The sequence below is a fragment of the Lagopus leucura genome, unplaced genomic scaffold, assembly GCF_019238085.1.
Source record: "Lagopus leucura isolate 7727_CA_CO unplaced genomic scaffold, USGS_WTPT01 Super-Scaffold_739, whole genome shotgun sequence".
Classification (NCBI taxonomy): domain Eukaryota; kingdom Metazoa; phylum Chordata; class Aves; order Galliformes; family Phasianidae; genus Lagopus; species Lagopus leucura.
The window spans coordinates 14,003,469-14,024,140 of record NW_024962255.1 but is presented as its reverse complement, the minus strand read 5'-3'; the positions used below and the strand labels follow the sequence as shown (position 1 = coordinate 14,024,140).

At 37.2% G+C, this 20,672-nt stretch overlaps 1 long non-coding RNA gene across 1 annotated transcript in view; it reads left to right on the top strand.

The window, feature by feature from the left end:
• Positions 1-20,672, top strand: part of LOC122175390 — an 85,276-nt gene that overhangs the window by 34,986 nt on the left and 29,618 nt on the right. The gene's annotated exons all lie outside the window — the stretch shown is intronic.

Genomic DNA, 20,672 nt, shown 5'->3' with positions numbered 1-20,672 from the left:
CTATGTGTAGAAGAAAATAATGCTAAGCAATATCATTATAATAATAAGAGAGTGTTTCTGATTTACTGAATAGGAATAAAAATACCATAAATTGACAAAGAGATTTCTTAAAATATTGAAAATATTCATTGAGGAAAAAGCTATCTGTGTAACAAGGACTTAAATAGGAAAAAAAAATTAAAAAATGGTATTGGAGAATGGAAATGAAGTTGTTCAACCATGAACTTGAGAATATTTTTTTGTTCAAAAGTCACCCAGTATTGTAACTTTGTGCCAACTTCATTTACAAATATTTAATAGTTAATTATGAAAACTCTCTCTTCTGAAAAATACTTGTAGAAAAAACGTTTGATTTGAGCATTTTTACCAACTTCTCTAAGTTCAAATACCCCAGTTTTCTGTTGGATTATTTCTTAGACATGTTGCCGCACACTAATTAATTGTAGAATTTGTGATTCTGCTGACACATCTCCTTCAATCCAGATGACTTAAAATCATTCATTGATATACAAGAAAAGTAGAATTCTATTATGAGCCTTGCTAAGTATACAGAAAAATCTCAGGCATAGGAAAAACAAGGTACAATGAGTTTAAATAAATTGACTGATAACTTGAATGATCAATTTTTTATATGCTTTACATAAAATGTATTAAGAAGTAGCTTATCTATACTGGATGTGTATAAACTGCTTCTTTTGTCTTTCTACAGTCTGTGGATGATTTCAAAGCATTGCTTAGCTAGCATCCAGATTAAGGATGGGCGGCTCTATTGTGTTACTTCTGTTTTGTAGTTCTGAGTTACTTCTCTCTGCATGCCTGAGTCAGCTGGCCTCACTTCTCTAAGGCGTCAAAAAGTTCACAAGACGTTTTCATCTTTTGTTCTTTTCTTCAAACTTCATAGATTTTGGATGGCTGCTAAATGTAGGAGGGCCGAGAGTCTTCTCAGATGCACATCATTGAAAGAATGATAAATATAACTGTTCTCCATCAACACATACACCCTTCAGTTTCCATATTATGAAAAATAATCGCTGATTGTACCCTTCCCCCTTTAATTCTAGCATCTCTCAGGTAGCAAGATGTGCTGTGGAGCTAGCAACCTTATTTCCCATACAGGAAATTGCCTTAGACTGGGATGCAATATTTAGTCACAGATTTCCTCTGCAGAAGGCATAAGATTCCTGAAGTTGTGGACTTTTGGTTTGTAGGTGTCCGGAGGAAGGGAAGGAACTGGGTGGAAGGGGGGACTGAGTGGTGCCAGAGACTGAGGCTAATTGTTACAGCTGGGTTTCTTGAGGCTTTTCAAAGACTACAGGATGTCAGTGAGTAATGTGGCTAGGAATCGTGAAGATATTTTTTTATAAAGTTTAAAACCAACCCAGTAAAATGCACAGCTGATATTTACTGGGATTATGTTGTCTGTTCTGCATGGCCAGAAAGCAATGGTAGGATGGGTGATAAAGCTCTGCCTTGTAACTTTAGAGCTGTAACAGAGTGCCTCTTTTACTGAATTCCACATTATGTTTCTCCAGACAGTCATGAAGTTGACTATGAAATAAATATATTGCAATGATAACCCTAGAGTTAACAACAGCCTGTGTCTCTTGCAAGTGACAAGGTATGCTTTCTATTTCCCAATTTGATGGAGCCATTAAGCTTTGAGTTTCTTCAGAGCAGCGTAACACAGCAGAAACTGGGCAAACCAGGTTTACAGAACTTTTGCAAATGTTTTAAACATTTTCCTTTCTAAGCCACACAAGTCTTGCCTGAGGCACCGTTCCTAAAATAAAATTAAGCTTCTGAAAGATTTATTGGCTGCTTTTGGAATTCAGTGTAGTCGTCTTTTTGCTCATTCACATAATGAGGCAGTTGTGAAACCCTGACTCAGGGGTGAACTAAGCCCTCTTCAAAATGGGGACAAATGGGAATGTGTGGTCACACACATGCTCCTTCATCATAGAACTGAGGCTCTGTATGCAGCACAGACTGTGCTAGAGAAGGGCTTCACAAAGCACCATAGCTCCCTGCTGTACCCTCTCCTGCTAGATACACTGTGAGGGCTGCTGTAGTCCACCGGTATTCTTGAAACAACTGATGCTATGAGGAGCTGCAAAGGCATGTGAAAGCAGATCTGTGTGGTCCCTGGTGACTACCCTGTCTCCTAACACAGCTTGTTCTTGCCTATAGTGACATTCTGATCTTTCTCATTTAATTGCCTCTGTGTTGGCTCTGGCTCGTGGTAGGGGGTGATTACAGAACCGTGTTCCCCTGCTGTGTTAAATAGTCATGTCTTAAGTGAAGTGTACCAAGTGCATTACATTTAGTGTTGTGTACTTCACATAGGAAAAGAGTGCAACAGCATTTGAAGTTGTTACAGTTGATTGGAGCTAAAAGACCAGAACTTCCTGCTGCTGCTGCCACTCCCAACCCCATGCCATTTCAATGGCCTGTTTTGCTGAAATCAGCCCCCCTCCAGGTTGTTTACTCATCAAAACTGGTTTTGCAATAGATAAGATATCCAATGCCTTACAAAACATGGAATAATTTTCAAACCAGATCCAGCAAAGGGTGTGTATTTACACACACAGTTTTTGTACATAAGATGCATTTTTGTAAAAATCTTTCAATACATGCTCTGAAAAGTGGGGGGAGGGGAGAGGGAGTTGTGTGAGGGGGGTTTGTTTTCTTTCTCAGCATTGCCTACCATAAGATTGATTAGATTCAGGTGACTTAAAGGAAGTAAAACTGTTCCTACTCTGCACCTAATTCTTTCCCTTTTGTCTTCCTGTGCAAATACAAATAACTAATGCAGGCGAACAGTAAATTGCAGTGAACAGTGGAAGTGCTAAATGGTAGCAACACTTAAAACATTGCTGAAATTCAAAAGAGCAGCTGTTAGACATTTAAACCTATCATTCTCTTCTGAACATACATCAAATTTACTTCATAGTACTGTCATAAAAATGTATGAGAATGTAAATGCTTGAGTGACCCATTAATCTTTTGAGTAGTAAACATAAAGTCTTCTTAACCCCAGTGATGATATAACCATACTTTATTTTGAATGAAGGCTTTATCATAGAAATGAAGATGTTCTCTGTCTTTCCGTGGTGTATAAATAAGAACAAATTAATATTAAAGCATGATGTCTATGAAAAGTGTACCATTATATTGATTGCAATATGAAGATATATGTGGTGAACAAAGCTACTCTCAACTTCTGATGAGCACAGAAATCTAATAATAAATACGCAAGGAGCAGCAGCTCATTATTCATTGACAGCAATCACCAGTCTGATGTTATACTTATTATTTACTAAATAACTCAATAATTAGTGTTTGTTCTTACAGAATTGACCATAAAACCATCTTTTTTATATGTAAAATTATAAACTTGCCCTTTAAAGTTGTATTTTTTTTGGTGAAAAGGCACCTTTAAATATTCAGATTGTTGATTGTTCAACTCTATACATAGGCCACATTCAGCTTGTTTCTCACCAGAAAAAACTCACATTTATATAAAAGTTAAGTTTGCTATTTTAAATATTAGAATATAGAAAACAATATCCTTGGGCTCCAATTTTGTGTCTTTTTGAACATTGCTTTTCTTTTATTTACTCCTGGCTTCTGTCCTTTTGTGTAACTTGCAGTGTGTGTGAAGTCTTGTTTGAACGACATCATGACGTCTTGACTAGGCTTTAAAGGTGAAGAGCATTGCTCGTAAGCAACTGCCTACTTTCTTTTTTTGTAGAGCTAGATTTAGCCTTGATAAATAGGAGAAATTCCATTAAACATCTAAAGTTGTCCAGTTCAAAGCATTGTGCCCACAGGGTAAAGAACTGGGAGAGTTTCATCCTCCCATCCAAGAAGGATTTTTTCCAGCAGTACTCTGAGATTTCTTAAGCAATAGGACTTGATGTGTGGGGAATTTAATTTATTCATTAAACACTTAAACATGGAAAAATTACATCGATCATTTTGGAGGTGATTTCAATAAACAAAACAAAAAAAGTTGTTAAAAATGGTAATCCAAATAGTCCACCAGACTGAGTGAACTGCATTAGTTTAGCTCTAGATGTAAACTAGCAACCTGACTACATACTCCATGATAGGTCAAAAACATAATATAAAATCTTGTTTGACATTTTTGCTCTCTTTCCACTGTTCCTTGAAACTGTCTTTGAAATATAACATCATGTTATACTAACTCACCTGTAAGAAAGTGTGCTGGAGTGAACGACAAACTACAAGTAGTAAAGGTGTTGACGATAACTCAAGAAGACTGAATCTGAATAGTTTACCTTACCTTGAAAGGCATGTTGCAAAAATCAAGCCGTGGAGCAGAAACAAAACATGAAAGAAGAATCAGTCCAGACTTTCACGTGATTCAAGTGTTTCCTCTGTAAATGGCGTGGGAGTTTAGCCAAAGTATCATTGACATGATGAGTACAAGGTAGTCTCTTAATTTTATTTATTTATTTATTTATTTATTTATTTATTTATGTATTTGTGTTGATTGTACCCTATTAATGCTGCATAGTTTTTGGAACCAAGAGCTAACTTTAGCCAGTATCCTAAAATGAAGGGAAATCTTAGTGAAGAGTTGATGTTGAGTGCTGTAGGCTGGAAGATCCCCTTCATCAGAGAGATCAGAGCCCAGGTTATCCCTACATGCACTTGTATTGTATCATAAAGCCCTACAAAATCAAATCCTAGCAAAATAATTTAGGGGATGAGGGTAAAAGGCAGTTTAGGGAAGTGGTGGAAGGGAAAGGGAAGGGAGCAACGTAGTTTTTTCTGCTAAGATCCTTAGATCTTCCTTCATCCTAGTTTTCTATTTGCATTTCACAGTCTCCCTCCAAAACCCACTGCTCTTTTGCTGCAGCATGGAGTATGTTACTCCCAGCCATGAGATCCAAGGGAAAAATGTTGTTCCTTGTCTGTGGGCAGAATAATCATTTTTGCCAACAGAACTGTAGGAAAAATTTCATTCTTCAATATTATATTTAGTATTTTCATAAAATTTGAGTTAAAGTATTTTTGAATTTACTCACTCTTTTCCAAGTGGCCATCCTCTTATCCTTCTGTTTTGTCACCACGTGGTCAGTCTGGAAAAGAAATGAAGGACAAAACAATAATGTATTGTGCTGAGCATACATATAAAAGTATGTGGAGTGTTGGACAAATGACATTGCTGTAGGTGTATTTAAAAACAAACAAAAAACAACAACACACAACTATTCATTTTTACTTTCTCTTTCCAAAGATTTCCAAGTGGTTTTGATAGCATTGCAGTGTTCATAGTGAATCTGCGTACATTCTGCATTCCTGGGGAAATTCCCACAGACTTTTAACTTTTTGAATAAGTTCATATGATTCATAACACCTGCAGGCTATGGGTGAGAGATGTTAGGATGCCTGCCAGTGAGGTTAGTGACAGTTTGAACGTACTTGATGAGGTCCTGTGAGGTCTAAACCAGAATTCTGAACAGAACATCCCTGAGATAAGAATCTTTCAGTACACAAAGAAAATACCTCATATCGGGGTCTGGAGGTAGCAACATTGATTTCTCTGGCTGAGAGTACTTTCGCAGTCCTTGAGAGCATACTGGAAACATACTCATGAGTTCAACAGAATGCACGTTAACCAAAAGTAAAGAACTGCAGATAACAAAATAGATCTGAGTCACCGAGCCTTTACTAAGAACATATTAATAAATGACACAGCTGTTGAATTTTGATACCAATCTTTCACACACGCTGTAATTAAGACTGAGGTTTTGTATCCAATGTATTCATGAGCCTCCACCCGAGCATGTCAGAGCTTGCATGATCTTTAATGCAGACCTCTGTGATATGTATATATTGAAGGCATGCACATCTCTTGTTGCCCATCTAAACAATAACTCTTAATTTAAAAATGAAACTGCAACTCTATAGATAAATGCATTTGGTAGACAATTGTGTCATGCTGTAGAGTGCCCTCTCAGCAGTATTGCACATGAGTGTAGAGATGTATGCGTGATGCTTATAGCTGGAGCCAGGCTGATGTCATTGCACATTAGTTCCTCTAGCACTGCCTGGAAAACTCCAGGCTCTTTCTCTTTAGCCCACTTCATCAAGAAAAACTTCCCTTCAAGAGCTAAAAATTGCCTCCTCTTTACTTTGTAAAATTAAACAGTTCTCCAACACTTAGGAATACGTGAATGCTGCATCAGTTAAAGTGTTCTGCAGTTAGAATACATATCTACGTGTGTGTGTGTGTGTGTGTATGTGTATAGATATGTATATGTATAACTGCAGAAATGATGTTCCCCAGAGATCTATATTGGCACCTGTCCTGTTTAATATCTTTATTGATGATCTGGATGAGGGAATTGAGTGCACAATCAGTAAATTAGCAGATGACACCAAGGTGGGAGGAGGTGTTGATTTGCATGAGGTAGGAGGGCCCTTTAGAAGGATCTGGAGAGATTACATTGTTGGGCTGAGGCCAGTGGGATGAAGTTCAACAAGACCAAGTGCCTGGTCTCAACAACCCCAGGCAGCACTACAGGCTGATGGTAGAGTGACTGGAAAGCTGTGCAGAGGAAAAGGACCTGGGTCCATGGTCAGCTGAACATGAGCCAGCAGTGTGCCCAAGTGGCCAAGAAGGCCAATGGCATCCTGGCTTGTATAAGAAACACTGTTGCCAGCAGGAGAAGGGAAGTGATGGTCCCCTTGTGCTCAGCTCTTACAAGGTCATGAGCTGAGTATTATGTTCAGCTTTGGGCTGTCAAACAGCTTTTCAATTTTGCGAAAGACTATTGTTCTCATCTCAGAGGCTTTACTCAGGATGCCACAGGTTGAGAATATAGAGTTATGGTATCCTGTTTCTTGCAGAATCTTCAGAGTTAGCGTTCCAAAGATGAGCCTAGTGCAAAGTGCGTATCTGAAATTGTCATTGCAGTCATCCTGCCTCATAGTTCTCTTAGTGAATAGGGAAAGTGAATATGACAGAGCTTTTCACAGAATCATGGAATGGCTTAGGGTGGATTTCATCAAAATTAAGTTTATATTAGTCCTCAAAAAGCTGGATCTCCTTCACATTAAGATACTGCCTTTTACTTTCCTGTATCTGTAGAAGTTCTAGTCTTTCTCTTAGTTCTGTATTTCCAGTGTGGCTCTGATGTTTTGTGTATTTATTGGATTACCCCAGGTGGGCCATATCAGTGCAAAAAAAGCCAGAATGATCCATAATAGTGGAAAGAAAAATACAAAAGCAAACATTATATCCACTGGTAATACGTTTTTTCACTCAAATATAGAGGAATGGACTAGACTTTTTTCTGTCCTTACTTTGTTACTAGCTAATGTAGTAAGCTATTGAATGCATTGACTCAAACCTGTCTTGAAGCTCTGATAAATGCTACTTCACTGCGTACTTAAAGGCTACTGTGATTCACAGCTGAGTATCAATTTCATTTTTTTTTTTTAGACAGTTCAGTTTGCTTGTGGTTTTTTATTGCTACTTTTCTAGTTATCTTCTAGACTTGCTCAAGGCAGTGCACTTTCTAGTGAGAGTTTTTAGGAGCAGAGTATTTTAATCTGACATTGAAAGTGTTCCTTGAAAGTGAAGAAGAAATCAGTACATGTGAAAATTTAGATCAGAAAATTGAATCTTAAGAGTTACTTTTGAATAAGGGGACAAAAACTTAATTAATGCCCAATCAAAATTGCCCAAACCCAAGTTTTGGCTTTTACCATGGAATACTTTGCAACAAACTATCTAAGACCAATAACTTTTTGCAGAAAGTACTTAGTTGGAAAATGTGAATTACGAGTAAATTAAAGAAAATCACTATCTGCTGATGTGCAATTTGCTAGAATAAAAAAGAGAGGAAATATATTGAATGTGTTGCTTGTTATGAATTATTTGCCCATTACAAATTGATGCCCTGCTCTTCTCGTGGATTTGAGCCATATAGTATTTCTCATTTTCTCTTCATGTGCAGTTTATTAATATTCATTTTTTTTTCCAGTTTCTCCTTACTTGTAAATCTTTCTTTTGCAAATGAAACAACATCTGCAGCTAACTATAAATATTTATCACTTGAGAACAGTCATGACATAAAGACATCTGAGATGTGAGATTGGAGGACAGTTGGTGACTGTGGGTCACTGATACTGCAAAATTTAGAAATGCTAAATCTGAAGTGTAAATTTATAAGAACGTGTAATGTAAAGCCAAAATAATAAAGTTTCTGAGACCTACTACACATCTGAAGAAACAAGTTCATGCTTATGACTGGGGACACATTTTTAAATTAACCTTTCCTCTCATTGTTTGCAAGCAGTGTTTCCTATACATGCTGCAGTAGACTATTTCCATCTTGGCAATTCCTGTTTTCTCTGTAGGAGAAAATACTTTTATATGGACTACAAAATATTTTCAGAGCAAATATGCTCAGAAACAAATCAATTCTATAGGTTTAGTCTTACCAAGAAATGGCTATAAAGAAGGATAGTGACCTTCACCCAAATGAAGATTCAGGTTTAAGAAACCTTTCAAATGTTGCCTTTAAAATGAGCAGATATAGTTAATTTGATCAGCCACTCCAAACAGAAACTTGCTGCAAATAAAGAATGGCAACAAATATACACTGGAGAGTGGAAAAAATGAGAGAAGGCAGTGCTACCCACATTTATCTAACCACACAGCCTTTCTTTGCAAAGCAATTGCATTGGTGTTACAGCTTGTTAGGTTCGTTTCCAGATTCTCCTAGAGGATGCTGATGCACCAATTTCCATGGCAATTGCATGCTTAGTATTAAGCAGTTTTTGTGCTAGTAAAAATCCTGGGTCTTTTTTTACCCCCTATGGTTATTAATGGAAAGCAGATGCTGGAATCAGTATGTGAAACAAAGATGTACTGACAGCATTTTCGAACCATGAGGACTCTCTTCTCATTGTTGTCCTCTGAGTGCTTAAATACCCTGTTCCTGTAAAGCCACCGCGCAATCTCAATGGATTCAGGGAAAATGAAGCAAGTTTTAAAGGCCTATTTCATCTGTTGTATACCCAGCATGTGGAAATACTGGAAAATCATTTGCAAGGTAGGACCTGAGCCATCAGCTGACTTCACTGAGATAATACTCCTTAATTTTGTGATGTATGCACATCATAGGACAGTAGGACAGATTAAAGTCCTGCCATGAACAGTTGTTTCCAGGATAAGAGTATGAGTGAATCATTTCTTGCAGTAATGACAAAATGCAGTCCCTAGTGAGCCAGTTAGCCTTTAAATGCTCACTGTATTAAGTGTCATTTTTTTTTCATCTGAAATTTGAAGTGGAGTTTAGGGTACATGCAGTGTAGTTCCTCAGACTGGAATTTGCTCCGAACTTCTTGGAGAAGCACAGTGGAATTTGCAGTGCTCACATTTATCAGAATGTCAGCCATACAAGACAGCATCTCTCTAAGAGGTAGTAGTTAATTTAATAGGCACATTTATTGCTTTTTTATTCGTGGTTCAGAAGGGAAAAATCATGCTGAATTAATCGCTTTAATCTCTTCTTGCTATAGCATGCACTTTCCTTAGAAACTCCCTAGTCAAACACTCTAACTCAATTCCCATTAGGCATAACTTCTCAGTTCCCAGGGAAACACCTCAGAGAGCATTATTGTTTGAGATTTGGCTAATGATTGAGGTTTGACCTGTATTTGTCAGGGCAGTGCCTTAGTGCACTGTAGCTAGAAATGAATGAGTACAAATATTTTGGTACCCCAAAGAAGCTTGCCTATGATGCTGGTTATTTGAAGATACGTATATAACAAGGAGATGTGTACAGGGTGATAGAATCATAGAATGATTGATAGAATTTTTCTCTTGTCTGTGGTCAAGCCACAGCCTTCCAATTATAGAAAGTATTGAAAACTTTGAAAACTACCAGCTGAAAGCACACAATTCTTCTGGAGGTAATGGCATCAGGAATGAGGGTTTGCCTAATTTGATTTGGTTCTTTGTTTTTATGTTGTTGTCCTGGCTTGTTTTTTGTTTTTCCCACCCACCAATATTACATGAGGATCTTTGAGATTCAAGTGCTTGGGACTGGTAATCCAGAATATATTCAGAAACATCACAAAGTTGTCAAGCTAATGGGATTCACACCTTGTGATCTGGTGACTTACGCTCTCAGTCAAGTAAATGAGTAAAATATAGGTTTACTATCACTGCTAGAACATCTCAGATAGCATTTGTAACAAATGGTGACCTGCCAATCCAAGAACTTTCTCTTTTTTTTTTGCCCATCCTTATCATATTGTTGACGACTTCATTGATGATTTACTGTAATCACGGACTTGTACAGTGCACCAGGAAACTGATGCTACAGATAACAAAATCACTCTATGCTCTCCTGCATTCCCTTTCCCCTTGTTTCTTTTTTGTATCTCTGCTAAATATCTAAGTCTGATCATTCAATTGTTGCTTAAATGTGGAAGGGCAGCTCTTTCGGTACAGAGAAATTAATTGGCTTGAAAAATAGATCTTAACCTTCTTACTTTCAGTGATACAATTGAAAGGTGAGCTACGACTGTCCACAACAGGCTATTCTACCAGACAGATTTTAAATTGTAACTGTAATTTCTGGTTTAGTCTTTTCATGAATAGATGACTATGAAGATAAAACAAAATTTTTAAGAAAAAATCCCAAGGCTGTAAGCAAGTCTGTAAAAAAAAAAAAAAAAAAAAAAAAAAATTCCTAACCAGCCACGAGAGAAATCTGGCAAAATGAAAGCATTTAAAATGTTTGGAACCACTTGAATTTCTCTGTCATATATACTGAATCACAGAATGTTCTGTATCACTTCCTGTCTTTTAATACACCACTGTATAAAAGGCCTTTGCGTAGACTCATTGGTGTCTTCATTTTACAGGCAAGCAATTAGCTGAAAGGGAAACTGTAAAAGATGTCATTCCCATTCCACCTTTGTATGTTTCTATATATTCAAGCTGATAGAAAGAACCTGACTCAGAACAATTCATTAGTATTTTAAGCATATTCATACTGTTAACAAATGAATAAATCAATGCATAAAGTAATTCTAAACAGTATAGTTCTTTTTTTTATATAGTTCTTTGCCATAATGTTTTTTCTTCTAAGATCCTAACACCAATAAATTCTGCCATGTCATTTCACTGTGAATACAAATTAATTCACTTTCTTCAATAAACCAGTAAAAATAACAGCTCCACCCTACTGATTTTCCATTAGTAACAGTGTCCTTCCTTAGTGTGGTGTCATTTCACTGTTCTGGCTTAACATTACCACCTCAACAACTGTGCTGGCTATCCTGTGCTGGGAGGAGTGTGGGGGAAATGGAAGTGGTACAGCATATGGAAAAACACTGTTGATTGTTATTGCCTCTAGTTTCACAGCTATATGCAATACGAGTAAATGCTACTATCCTAATAAACTGTGGATTGTTTGTGGTGGCAAATGAGAGAAGGATTTGGCTAAGCTTACATCTCTGTTTCTGAATGAACTGGGGGAGGAAGGCTAGTTCCAGGGAGCCTTATTTCGAACTACAACAGCAAGAGGATGTTATTATTTATTTCACTGGAAACCGGTTCAAAATTTTAGGGAGTTGCTCTGATTTTAATAATTAATTAATGATTCTGGTTGGCTAACTGGAGACATCTTGGAACAGAAACCGCTGAACTGTTTTTCTTTCTCCCAAGCTTATAGCTGATTTTTCAGATCTTAACCTACATCTTGGGGTAGCACAAATGTGTGCATGTAGACTTCTTTATAAACTATTGCTGTGAGTGTGTAAGATGTGTGTTGTAGGTTATTCATAAGTACCTTGCTTTTTTCCAGGATCCGTACTACCAGTAAAAATGATCTAAAGTAAACTGGAAATGTTTGCAATAATGGCGTACTGAAGTTAATTAACCTTTATAGGTTTCAAGTGTAAAATGGAATAAACTTCCTGTCATCTGGAGAAATGCATAAACTTCTGTACATTTTCATTTTACCTCTTAAGCTCTTTAATATCTGCTTAAGAATTAAATATTAACTTTAAAAAAGTTCACTTTAATTATTCATAAGGAAATAGAAAATGAAAGAGCTCTCATCCCTAGAATAAAAGGGGGAGGATGATCCAACAAGTGAACTACATTTCAGTCTTAACACTTAGAAAAATGCACGTTTAGCATGTCACTTAGCAGAGGTTAATGCTAGCTGTCATTAGAACAAGCTGATGAAGTAATGATTAATGTAGTCAATGTCTGCTAGCGAAATACCCTGGTAAAATACAAATAAACTAAAGGACTTCTTGAGGTGATTGCATTTGAATTTCTTAGTTAGTAAAACCCAGGAAAAGTTGGGAGGAGAGTTCTCAATTTTTTTTTTTAGTATTGCCCGAACTTTCACTTTTTTTTCCCCTTTGTTACAAGTAAAAAACCCTAAGGCAATAGAGATTGTTTCAATCTGCTTCATGTTTTTAAGTAAAACACTCTATTCAAAAGAAATAAAAATGGACTTTTTTCATTGATAGACCAGTGAGATTCTACCATTCGGTTAATTTATATGGTAAACAAGTACATAGCAGCTAGGTTAGCATTGTGTTTTACAACAATTATTTTTAAAAGTCTTACAAAGATCAACAGTAAATTTAAGCAATTTTTAGCATCTGTCTTCAAAGGCATCCTGCATCAGATGTTCAGTAAATCCTCTGTTGCAATAAAGAGTGCTTACATTGTGCCAAAGACTATTTTAATTGTTCAATTTGAATATTTATTTTACGTTATTTTCTATTATAGCTTTTATCCTTCTCGCTACTGAAATTATGGAATTTTCTAGCCAAAATTCAGCCTACTAATGCTCATGAAATATGTCTAAGTGTTGTGTTTTTGTCCTGTTCTCAGGAAAAGTAAAGCCAAAGTTGCTGCTCAGTTACATAAAGTAGAGCATCTATATTAGCATTTGTAGTTTTGGAATATTGAGCAATTACTCTGCATAATTTTGTGATTCATATCACAGATAGGCCTTTTAACTGAAGTGTCAAGTAGAATAAAAATTGTGCCAAGTCGTAGGTGTCATTGCAGTCAGAAATGTTTGGTAGCCCCTGATGCTCAGTGAAAGCTATGTGAAGTAATCCTGTAAGAACCACCGCATTGCTTAGAACCCCAGCCTGCACAAGCGCTGTAGGAGCAGTGAGCAGGCAGCAGTTCCTAGCAGTCAGGTACTCCAGGTAATCTCCTAGCTTACCAGCCTTGAGATTTGGCCTCAGAGATAAGACCCAAGCATAATTTAAGAGGGTTTTTTTGTTTACTAAACTCATAAAGAAACATTAAAGTAGTACTGGGTTGGTTCAGTGGCTGCTATCATGGTTGGCAACTAGTGGGTATGGTATATTTTATCTTTGTGAGAAGAAATATATTCTTTCCTTCCTGCACTTCCCAGAGTTAAGTACAACTGCATGTCTTCTTTCTGGGGTGTATTTATCACAATTAGGTAAGAGATATGTACTATAGTGCATGCCTTTTCTTCCTCATTTTGGCTTTCTTCTCTACTGGAAAGTAATAAGTCTGAATGCCTAGTGTGCTAAAAGAGTCATATTTCAGCAACACCCCAGGCTGTGTGTCTGAACAGCAGGTTTTTCCCCTGTTGTTCTATTGAAATTAAGTGCAATGGTTTGCTTTGTTCAGAATATTTTCTGTCTGGTTTTGCCTGTCTTTGTTTTCATCACCCCACACTCGAACTTCTGGGCCATAAAGCCTAAATAAGAGTGCTACCACCTCTGTGAGATCCTGTCACCCACAGCAGGAACCACAGTGCAGCAGCTAATTGTGCTTTCTCAATCAGAACTAGTGTTACTCAAGGATCCCTTTAAACTGATGTTCTCTTTCTTCCCCTTTGGCAGAATACCTTTCCCCTCACCTGGAAATACTCAGTCACCACAAAAGCAGCTCTTGCATGCCCTGGCCATTAGGAGTACTGACATGTAAAGTGACTGCTTCCAGACACTGAGACTCCCAGATGCCAGGTTTAGCTATAGGTAGCTCCAGTGAATTTGGGGATGAACTTGTCCTAATGAGTTATTCTCTTCTAAACTTATTCTCAAGGATAGAAAACATGACCAGAGACACATTAAATTCTATGTTTCCATAAAAGACCTAATACAAAGACCAGCAGGATCGGTGGGAATCTCTCCAATCTTTTCTGTATGCTTTAGATCGGACTATAAATGTTTTCAGTTAGGAATGCGACTCAGAACCAGGTCCTGCAAGTAGTGTGCCCAAGGTCAGTGAGACAGCTTGCTCCAGTGAAAAATGATGTGATGGGCTAGAATACTTTGATGTCCTTGTCGTTAACTTTTATGCTGCGTAGACAAAGCTTTCGCCTTATGAATGGAATGAGAAAGATGTGGCCTTGGGGAATAAAGTTTGAGAGAGGAGAATTTGAGTGGTTTTGCTTTCCTGCGGTAGGTTACTGCATTGTTGTGGCTGCATATGATGCAGACAAACCATGGTGTCCAGCAGTCACTAAGAAACTTTCTCTGTCCATTCTCCTTAGTTAGTTATGAGCGTTTCTATCATCCTTGAACTTACTTATCAGTCCTGAGTGTGTACTTGTGTTATACTCTGTAATACAATTTACTCTCGGTTACTGTATTTCTTTCTGGGAAACACAGCAATGAATGAACATTAAACTGTCTATTAGGTGGGATCAAAAGCACTGTGCGTTATCAGGAAATAAGGTAAGAATGAAATGAAAACATTTCTTAGGGGCAGATAAAATGGCTTACAGACGTTTCACACACTAATCCAGTCAGCCAGCACTATGATTACCAGAGCCTTTACAGTGGAGTTTGACAGGTTAAAGTAGCAAGAACACTGACATGTATTTATATAATTATTTAGGTTACTTAAACTGCAGTACCTGAGGAATAATTCCTGATCTATCAGATTCTGAATACAGTGTAATAAAGCATAACTTAAATTCTGCTGGGAAAACGCCTTTCCTGATACCTATTAAAATCTCACATATTAATATTCTTATGTATTTCAAAGGCAAATATAAGCAAAATAATCCATTAGTATTCAAAGAGGGAAATGTAATTAGAAATAAAAATGTAAGATAACCACATCCACCTTCCCAAAAAGAGATTTACATTAAAGGATAAGATGAAAGTGTTTGCTCTTAAAACTATTTTACTGGTTAATTTCTAAGAGAATAGACTTCTTATTACTCTTGTTTCACATGGCTGTCCCAAATCAAGTCAGGGCTATACTTATCTTCAATTCTGAATCTCTGAACTTGTGCTGTTGTTCAGCAGCTCTTCTTAGATAAAATACATCATCATTTACTCTATTAGAAAATAAATGTATGGATGTATTATGGAATTTGCATTCCATTACCTTGGTTTGCATGCCATAAAACATTTATTACACCCTTGGGCTACAGTCTTAATAATGACTGGGTGAAATGCACTAATGTGGTCTTGGCCTTGCTATAGAACAAAAGATTAATGCTCTTTGATGTCACCCAGCTAATAGTTGTGCTCACCAATTTGTCCCTTCAAAAGAAATTACAGTCACACAGACAACCCCTGAAAGAATAAAGTGAATGAAAAATATTTAAACCAAACCACAAGCTGAAGCCTGGTTAACCAAATAAGCATTACATTAGATTTTCATCTCTAAAAATAGAGGTATGTAAGTTCCCTTCAGTGAGGGAAGAAAGATTCTCCACGCTTTATTCTCTTCTCTCCTTTTCTGATTATAGCCCACTGACATCAAGCTTAAAAAAAGCCATCAATATTTTCTTATGCTTTATGGCAGATACAAAATAACATTTTACTTAAGCTACTGGAAGACATATATCAATAGAGTCTACAATCCCAAGCCTCTCAGGTCCTTCTCATATAATAGATTTCACTTGCCTCTGATAAAGCTATTGAATTTTTCTTATCTACCTTTTTTTTTTTTTTTTTTTTTTTTTGAGAAAGAGAAGGAAGTTGGAAGGAATAAGTTGTCCCTTTATTCTTAAGAGACAACTTTGAATTTTGTAAACTTGTCTGGAAAATGTATAGTTAATGTTGCTGGAGCTTATAAAATGTAATGTGATTAAACCATCCTGTCATACCAGCAAAAGTTGCAATCCTGTCAGACTTTATGGCCTGAGCAGTGGATCAATATTTGGATGACAGACATCAGGGAAGAAATCTGAGGAGGAGCCTTGTGGTGCAGGAGGATGGCATCTCCTGGAGCCAGTGTCCCAGAAATGTAAAAGGGGATGTCTGTACTGTTGGATGTGCCAACTTTCTAATGATCCTAAATTGAGGCAGAACGTCCAGTTCATCGTGTGATGTAAATCAGCATTGCTATTTTGAAAATAGTGGAGTGACGGTGACTTACACCAGCTGAGTATTTTGACAAGACTGTGCTATTTGTCACACTGTGCTGAGTTCCAGTTTGGCGATATGGCATTAAGCCCATTTGAATTTACCAAGTAGTTTCAAAAGACTGCTGCAATTTCATATTTTGACCAAAATGGTTTTGCAATGTCCTTTCAAATTGAAAACCAGCTGCTGGTATTTCCAGCTAGGGGTGGCTCTTCTGGGATGAAGGAATTCTGTATCTATTTGAAGAGAAGCTGTTTGTAATTACGTAATGGAAAGCACCAGATATATAATCAGCACATTCAAGATTAAAATACTTTCAAAGTGCCAGTGCATTTACTGACAGACTATCCAAAAGCTCACTTATATAGAAATTCATAAAGTTTCAAAGATACTAAAATGCTGGTCATAAGACAATGCTTTGCAAACAGCTGTAATTAACACAGCAGATGGGCCAAAGTGAAAATATATTTTTTTTTTCCTTTTTTTCTACCATATCACAAGAGAAAGTGCAGTTTGTTTAAAAGTCCCAGTGATGGAGAATATGGAAACACAGAAGGGAAACCACGATTTTCTGATATCTTTTGATAAAGAGATTATAAAAATGAGTGAGAAATGAATGTTGAATAGCAGACTTACATTGTCTTTTTGTAAGTAAAGGCATAGGCCCTCAAAAAGTAGCAAATACAGTGCACCTAACACTGACCTGAAAATGAGATGACAAAGAGATAATCCAGACCGTGTTCTTTTTTCCAGTATTTCCTTTGATGCAAATGTTTTTAACACTTCTCTAACAACATAGCAGTTCTTATGTTGCTGTTTGCACACATTACACGTATCAGACATCTGATGTGGGGAACACCAACGTTAACAGTAAGGATAGATACCAGTAGATTTATTTAGATTAGCAGTTTTAAAGGGAAGTCTTTACAAACTTCCAAAAGCCTGTGTAAAATGTTAATCTTTACCCTACCATAAGAACATTATTAACATACGTGTCCTACATTACAAAAATAGTATTTTTATTGAAAACTCTAAAACCTGAAGTAAAATGTAATAGGACCAGGCATGCATATTTGGGGACGTGGTATGGAAATTACTACAATGTTTAATTAATCAGAAGGGATATTAACCATCTAAATGCCAAAGCTTTTTGATGGGTGGTATAGAATCACGTTTGTTAGTCTTTTTCAAAATGCCAGGTTATCTCTAATGATCACAATGGGACTGCAACCTTACAAACCTCTACTAACTCTGGTACATTGAGCAGTGTGAATCTGCACAGTGCTTTATGGCATTTTGTATAAAAACCTATTTCAAATGAATTGTAAATACCCCTTCTTCTGCCTGGTCAGATTTGTGACTTAGGTCTCATACAAGCTGTAGCTAAGCCTGCCTCTCCACAGCTTGAGTTTTGGTGAATGCACAGCGTGGTGTCTTTGTGCTTGGGAGCTGCTGAAGTGTCTCTGTCTGCCAGACAGCTGTTGTAGGGAAGAATAAAGATCTTCAGTTTCCATCTATAAAGTAGGCCAATTTCTTGCTGTTTCTCCTGCCATATGAGTAACACTTCTCTATTGGCAAGAGTATTCATGCTGGCTTCTGCCTGTGTTCCTGTTTTCCTTTCTGCTGGTTTGCAGTTATATCAGCAATACCTGATAGCAGAGCTCTGAGGAGAGCCCAGACCTGTTCTACTCCTCACCACAAACCCTTCCTAGCATGGCAGCCAGTTGCAGCCACTGCCTGTGTGTTTGCTATAACCCCTTGAGAGTCACAAAATATCTATCCCACAAAAAGCTGATTATTGTTTCTGTTCCAGAGTTTAGTGGTTACACACCTTAATCACACCGATTGGTTGGGAGCTCTGACCTCCTGAGCACTTTTGTGCACTTCTCTCTAGAGGTGTTCTCCCTAGGCATTGTTTTCCTAACTCTACTGCTTATCGGGCAACCTGAGCAATCTAAAATGCTCCTCTTCACTTCCTCAACAACCTAAAACTATAAGTCCTAAGTCCTTAATGTAATCCCATGTTATTTCCATCAGGTTCCTGCCTCACCCAGTAAGAAAGACATTCGTTTACTTCTCTAACTTTGTGTTCAGCATATGGTGACATACTTGGTTTCAAAAATTTCACTAAATCACCATTTTCACACACGGTTCTTGCACAAATAAAAAGAAAGCCAGAATTGTATGAGGTGTCTATGTTGAGACATCTACAGGTTTGATTTCCCTCAGTATTTAGCTTCTTATAAAAATTTTATTAAGTTCAAAGTGAGGTTCCAGTCAATACCAAGTACGGTGTCAATTGGCCGTTGCAGCTGGCCTCAGTGTTTCATGTAGATTGCTTGATGCTTGCTTAAGGAATATATAGCTAGAGACCCCTTCTAAATCCTTGAAGTGGTTTGTTCAGCATCATATAAAATTCTTGGGAAGAATGAAGAGAGATAAGCACAAATTCTTTTCATTTGCATTCAGTAGTTTTAACTATATCTGCTTCTTCCATGCGTTTTAGTTAGTGGAGCAGATATGCAATCCATGTACCAGCTTCATTGACTGTGCTGTCCTGGGCACATGCCGAGCAGCACCCAAAGTGTAGTCTGAATAAGGCAGTAGTTTTATGGAACAAATAGAATGCTTTGGGGCTGTATGTGCAAAGGAACCAAAATAAAGTTATGTGGTCAGTTTCATTCTCATCACTTAAGTCTTGATTGGCAGACTTGGAAAGACTAAAAAGATGACTCTTTGTGTTGTTCCACATTTAAAACAAACATTGCTTATAGCATAACTGCTAGATTGTCCTCAACGCATTTTAGACTATTAGATCAAAGCACAGACTTCTAGCACTTAAATTAATGAGTAAGTAGCTGGTGAAGAAGAGCTGTTATTCTCTGCATATATTAGTCTTCAGAAACAAGTTAGACACAAACAGTGTTTCACAGGAAAAGACATGAAATCCAGTACTAGGCTCAATTTCCAAGACATGAACCACAGCTATAACCTTCTCTGACCTGTATTCCTCCCACAGTCCCATCTTCTGGATCTTATCTTCCACCTGCCCTTCTGAGCAGAGAAAACTGGTCAGGTTTTCTGGCACAGAAGGCATGAAAGGGACATCCCAGTGGGGAAAAAAATATATGTTTCTTGTAAGGGGGCCTCTGTTAGACCACTGTAGAATCTAATAAGATGTGCAAAATGGCATAGTAAATTTTTCAGATTTAAACTATTACCAATGACTTGTGTATAGAGCCTACTTCTATTTCCCAGCCAGCTTGGAATTTCCTAGTGTTAAAATTCACGTCTCTCCTGCTTCCTCACTCGTGTGCTGTCACCAAACTTTAGTGTTTTAAGTCTCTTCTTTCAGCCTTACTAACTGTAATGACTTTGGTAAGTAATGATTTTTAAAATCCTGCATTAAATGAAAACGCATTTTGCTTCACTTACTGCCATGACTAGTAGTCTAAAACAATTGTTGTGCTGTTGATATTGTGTTACCTTCCTTTTCTGCCATGTACTATAATGCCTTTCAGGTTAACAATATAAATGAGTTATTCAAACTTAAAGAAATCATATTCCTGTTATAGGATTTATTGTATCCTAAAACAGAGTCTTTCTTCATGTGAGAAAACATCTGTCTAACACACATTCATAGCTTGAAAACAGGAAATTCTAAAAGAAGGATGGCTTACTGAACTTTTCTGCTTACACTATCCACAAAAAGTACTTCAGTTCTTACGGCATAGCTCATTCTAAGAATAGTAACCTATTATCTATTCATAGCCAGTAAAGATCATCTGTGAGCACAGATGATCAACCTTGCTTTTCAGTACAGTGAGTGCTGACTTGGCCACAGCCCAGTACGTTAATCACTGTAGCATCACTGTTAACCTGGGGGAAAAAAATGTTCGTGGAACGTCTGTGTTTGAGACAGTCTTTGGTTTAGTAACCATTGAGTTCATGGAGCTCCTGCATGTTGAAAAATTTGGGAAGTGGTAAATAAAACCACTTGCTACATGGCTGGCTTCTACTAATAAGTTCCTGGATACTGGAATCACTGCTGGTAGGTCAGTGAGCAGCTTGCTTGCAGACATGTAGACAGTCCACTTTTCCATGTGGTACATAATTTTCAATGTACTTCACAGATTTTCAGTTTTAACAGGCAGATTCTGTGAAAGTAGGAGTGTTTATAGAGGAGACATTTATCGCTAGTGGTGGTTTTTTTTATATAATTTTCTTCCTATACATGAAATTTGGAGATACCTCTCAATTACTTTGTTCTGTAGACAAAA